Genomic DNA, 6,199 nt, shown 5'->3' on the forward strand with positions numbered 1-6,199 from the left:
GGGGGGATATCAGAAGAATAGCCTCGGGATATTGTTGCAGGGAAAGCACTACCGTAGAACGGTGCTATGAAGCTATCACACATTCTTGGACCAAACCGTGTGTGATACAGGCATCGCAAACCGTGTGTGATACAGGCATCGCAAACCGTGTGCGATGGCCCCATTCACCGGGCACGATTTTGAGATGCAACTATGTGTGATACGGCACACACAATTCGGTATAAAGAGACAGTGTGCGATAAGTCGTGACAACACACACACACAACTGAAATTTTCTAATCGTGTGCGTTGATTGGCAAACGCTTTGCACAAATGAATTGTGTGCGATTATTTGGAGCATCGCACATGTTATGTGGACACCATGTGTAAATTTCTGCACCCGGTTTCTAAAGGTAACTTGTGTCGGAGAGGTGTTGTATAATGTTCCAGGTCCGGCTAGACGGAGTCGCACTAGTAGATAAACCATCATTAGTCCCGGTTGGTAAGGGCCTTTTGTCCCGGTTTCTGAACCGGGATTAAAGGGTCGTTACTAATGCCCTAGACCTTTAGTCCCGGTTCAGTCCAGAACCGGGACAGATGGGCCTCCACGTGGCCGGTGCGCCGAGCCCAGACAAGAGGGCCTTTGGTCCTGGTTGGTGGCACCAACCGGGACCAATAGACATCCACGCGTCAGCATTTTAGGGGCCGGGATTTTTATTTTTTTTTAAAAGGGGGGGGGGTTAATTTAGGTGTTTCATATATTGTGTTAGCTAGCTAATTAATAAAGAGAAGTGTCCTCTCTTATGTCCGTGCTTGGTCGACGCTACGTACTATACATACGTATAGAGAGGACTAGACACGCTAGCTAGCTAGTAAGAAAACGAAGGAAACAAAAGATCGTCATGAACATATATGCATACAGAGAGAAGTGATATCGACCACCTCTCCTTCTCCGAGAGAATGGTCGAGCAATAAGTTCTCGTATATCTATCCGACACTACCGGCTACATATATACAATAATTATCTCTTACAATATAATCTCCTAATTATATACAAAGTCAAGCTCCACATGGTATTCTCCATCTTCAGCGATCACGTGGTCAAGGAAGAATGCCGCCAATTCCTCTTGAATTGCTCGCATACGTTCTGGTGGTAGGAGTTCATCCCGCATCCGAAAGATCTAATTTGAAGAAGGGGGTCAATATATATATATATATATATATATATATATATATATATATATATATATATATATATATATATATGAAACTCAACACAAATAATGATAATAAAATAAAATTGTGAATATTATTGCTTACGCACTTCATATTGTTCTTCAGTGTACCCCCATTCACAAGTCGTGTAGCGGATGGACTCGCAAACATAGTATCCACAGAAATCATTCTCTTGATCCTGCCACAACCACTTTACTAGAAATAGAGGTCAATCAAACTGATAAGCAAGCATGCCAAATGGTATTGATGAAACTAGCGCTTGAATCACTAGGAGATGCTCGGAACATGGTACTATAGTACTTACTTTCGGGTATCTAAATTGCAGCTTCTTCGGCAGTCCCGGAGCTTTTCTGGTGAATTTTCTCCAAACCCTGCCAGACAAAGAAAACAATTACTTGATATCAGGAAATGAACAAAGTTGCTGATATGATGGATAATGATCGATTTAAACTTACTTCCCGAGAATTTCAGTCATGTCCGCATAATCCTGGGGATCTTTTGGTCTCGAGTCTAAGACGGTTACTAGTCCCTGCTCAAGCTTAATCTCTAGGAGAATATAGTGGAAACTGCGCATGCATGCATAACTCATCAATTACATTACTATAACCTGGACTAATATATAAGGGAAACCGAATATGCACAAGACAGTAACACTCACTTGAAGTTGTAAGGAAAGAGTATTATATCTTTGTTTTCATTTATTACCAACGATCGTAGCAAGTTGGCCTCGGTATCTTCGGCATGAAATTTAACCTCAGTTGCATGTATGAGATTTGTGTTAATGAACCCAATATCACCGACTTGTCTTTTCTTCAATTTGGCGATCTTCAATCTGCATAATATAGTGAGGATAATTATAAATACATGCAATGAAAGAGCTGATCTATATAGAGAGACTTAATGACAGAAGTAGTAGTACTTACAGACAGTAGCAGGTGACCGTTGCTTTATCGAGGGCCCTTTGATTGAAAAACTGGAAGAACTCCTCAAATGGATAATTCAACAGTTCAATTTCAATGAGGTCATGCTTCTCTCTAACTCTCAGCGTTAAAGTATTCCTCCCCCCAGACTCTCTGCAGGTTTTCAAGTACCAATCATGCAATCTTCGCATCATCGTTGTTAGAGATCTTTCATCATTGACGAGAGGCTTCCCGTACTCGAATCTATGTACCGCCTCCACCTCCAAGAAATCATAATGTACATCGTCGGGCAGGTAATCTTCAAGATTGCTATAACCGGGCACCATCCTCGGATCATTAGCGACAATGTCGCTAGGCACCTTGAGCTGGGGGCACAATTGGTTCGCTTGTTCGCCGAGCTGGGCAATTTGTTTCCCAGCTCGTCGTTCTTTTATCCTTTGATCACTGACAGTACTTCCCAACCGCTCCGCTTCGACAAATTTCTTTCCAATAATGCGCTCATAGTTGCCTTTCGGCGGAGACTTTGGTGGTTTTCTCAGGGCAGCCAGAGTGCGCTTCGCTTTCACCGGATCTACCTTCTCCTCCGGAGGTGGTTGTTTCTTTGCTTTCAACCCTTGAAACAAGTCCTTCACTTCGGTTCGCACGATCTTCGCGTTCTCCTCCGAGGTCATCTCGTGTGGTAATTTCTCTGGAGTCTTTAGAGAAGGACCGAATCTGTATTTCCTCCCGCCTCTGGCTATACTGCTAGACGCCGGCAGAGCAGACGGAGCGGTTGTCTTCTTTCCTTGCTTACGAGGCGAAGGAGAAGGACTACGACGCGCCGGAGCAGCCGGAGCGGCGGCGGGTCTCTTCCGCCCTTGCTGACGAGGCGGAGAAGGAGGAGGCTGGCTGCTCGAGCGCACCGGCGCAGGCGGAGTGCCGCCACGCGTCGGAGAAGGAGGTCGAGTGCCCTAATCGTCACTCACCGGAGGAGGAGGCGGTGGAGGAGGCGGAGTGCCCTGACTCGCCGGAGAAGGAGGAGGAGGCGGAGGCGTCCAGTTCGGAAGGTTGATGAGCTCCTTCCGCCATAGGCATGGAGTCTTCAGAGCAGAACCCAGCCGAGTCTCCCCTTCACCGGTAGGGTGGTCAAGCTGGAGGTCCTCAAATCCCTCCGTTATTTCATCCACCATCACCCTAGCATATCCTTCTAGAATCGGCCGACAGCGAAAAGTTGCGCCTGGTTCAGTAGGAAAAACAGAGCCAACAGCCGCCTTGACCTTCAAATTCATCCATTGCGTCATAAGGTGGCAATTTTGAGACTCCGTGATAGCATCCACGGGATAGCTGGCAGGAGCCATCAAGACATGCTCCGGCTGAAGCAGCTCAGTGGAAGCCACGCTACTTCTCCGCCGAGATGGCGGGGTAGCTTCGGCAGTTCGTTTGCTGCGATTTGCTTCTCGTTCCTCTATCGCTTGTACCCTTGCGTGCAGCGCCTGCAGTTGGGTCTGCTGCACTTTTTTCCTTCTCTCCTGGCATTTGTAACCGCCTGCATCCAGAAAACCAGCCTTCCACGGAACGGAGCCTGGCGTGCCTCGTGTCCGTCCAGGGTGCACAGGATTCCCGAGGGCCATTGTGAGCTCGCCGTTCTCTCTGTCTGGAACGAACGTCCCTTGCTGCGCTGCATCGATATAGTGTTGAAGCCTCTTGACTGGTATTTTCATTTGCTCGTCCGTCCAAAGGCACTCCCCTGATACAGGGTCCAAGGTTCCGCCAGCCCTGAAGAATCAAGTCCGACAACGGTCTGGCCAGTTCATTGTCTCTGGTTCGATCCCTTTATCTACCAGATCATTCTCAGCCTTGGCCCACTTAGGACGGGCTTTGAGGTAGCCACCTGACCCCGTGCGATGGTGAAACTTCTTCTTCTCATCATTTTGCTTGTTTGTCACCGACATCTTCTTACTCTTTTCCGATGTCTTGTGGGCCACAAATACGGGCCAGTGATCTCTGATCTTCTCATATTTGGCCTTGAATTTTGGTGTCTCTTCTTTGTCGACAAACCTTTTCAGCTCATTCTTCCACCTGCTGAATAGGTCTGCCATCTTCTTAAGAGCAAAAGACTTGATTAATTTCTCTTTAACTGACTTCTCAGGATCATCCTCTGGCGGTAGGGCGAAATTTGACTTCAGCTCAGTCCAAAGATCATTTTTCTGCATATCATTGACATAAGACACCTTAGGGTCTTCTTTAGCCGGCTTTAACCATTGCTGGATGCTGATCAGGATCTTTTCCCTAACCAGAACCCTGCACTGAGCAACAAATGTGTTCTTTGTCTGGATGGGTTCAATCGGTTGGCCGTTGCGCGCGATTGCTATGATCTCAAACCTTTCATCCGAGCTCAACTTTTTCTTCGGGCCTCGTCTCTTTACCGAAGTTGTGCTCGATCCGGAGGGCTAGAAAAAAGAAGAAAGACGAGAGTTAATTAATATGTGTACATACCAAAACAATGAATGCATCAATTAGCTAGTCAGCACAGGCTTAACTAATATATATACCTGGCCGGACTCGATTCAGTCACCGGAGCCGTCATCACGGTCTCCTTCTTGCACCGTCATTGGGTCACCGGAGCCGTCCTCACGGTCTCCTTCTTGCACCGGCATTGGGTCATCGGAGCCATCATAATCATAGCCAGCTGCTTCTTCACCCTGTCCTTCCAGACCATCGGTGTCGTTGAGAAACAACGAGCAGACAGCATCACTTCCTTGTGCGATTATGTCCCCCAACAACGCTTCTTGTGCTTCGTCTCGGGAGGTGTCCATAGTTTCTACAAATATTTACAACATGGCAATTATTATTCAAACATGACAGATGGATATATTAGTGGCAAACGTAGAAGTAGCTAGCTAATCACAGTAAAGAATCATATTAATTAGTGGCCTCGACGCTGCTTCTCTAGGGTTTGGGGTGGCCTCGACAATGCTTCAAGGGTTTGGGGTGGCCTTGAGAATGCTTCAAGGAGGGGGTAATATCGACAACGACGACATACATACACGGGAAAATAATGTTATCGGGGAGGGGGTATATCGACCCCCCACGTGTTGAAATTATCGGGAGGGGGTATATTGACACCCCCCTCGTGTTGAAGTTATCGGGAGGGGGTATATCGACCCCCCCACGTGTTGAAGTTATCGGGAGTTTATATTGACACGACATACGTACATGGAAAAATAGTATTATCGGGGAGGGGGTATATCGACCCCCCTTTGTACGTGTTGAAGTTATCGGGAGGGGTATATCGACCCCCCCTTGTGTTGAAGTTATCGGGAGGGGGTATATCGACCCCCCCACGCATTGAAGTTATCGGGAGTTTATATCGACATGACATACGTACAACGGAAAATAATATTATCGGGGAGGGGGTATATCGACCCCCCCCATCGTGTTGAAGTTATTGGGAGGGGTATATCGACGACGACAGACCCGATAAAACATAAGAAAACGAAGAAGAAATAAAAAGAGGAGAAGAAGAAATGAATAGAGGAGAAGATCGAAGAAAAAAAAGAGGAGAAGAAGAAAGGAATAGAGGAGAAGAATATTTTCTATTTTTTCTTCTTCTCCTCTATTCCTTTCTTCTTCTCCTCTATTCCTTTCTTCTTCTACTCTTCTTTTTCTTCTTTTTTCCTCTTCTTATTTATTTCTCCTCTTCTTCCTCTCCTCTTCTTCTTTCTTTCCTCTTCTTATTTTCTTCTTTCATATCCTTCTTTTTCTTCTTCTTCCCTTCCTAGCTAGATATATAAAACTTTTCTAGAATTGTAACTTTTGCATATATAAAACTTTTCTATATATGAACAAAAAACTTTCTATGAACAAAAAAAATTGACATATATATTTAGCATATTCTAGCCACACACACATATACATCACATACACATATACATTATAGCCACATACACACATATACATCACATATGAACAAAAAAATTAAACTAATAAAAAAAAACATATAGCCACATATGAACAAAAACATATAGCCACATACATACACATATACATTATATATATATGAACAAAAAATTAAACTAATAAAA

The sequence above is a fragment of the Triticum dicoccoides genome, chromosome 6A (genome assembly GCF_002162155.2).
Source record: "Triticum dicoccoides isolate Atlit2015 ecotype Zavitan chromosome 6A, WEW_v2.0, whole genome shotgun sequence".
NCBI lineage: Eukaryota > Viridiplantae > Streptophyta > Magnoliopsida > Poales > Poaceae > Triticum > Triticum dicoccoides.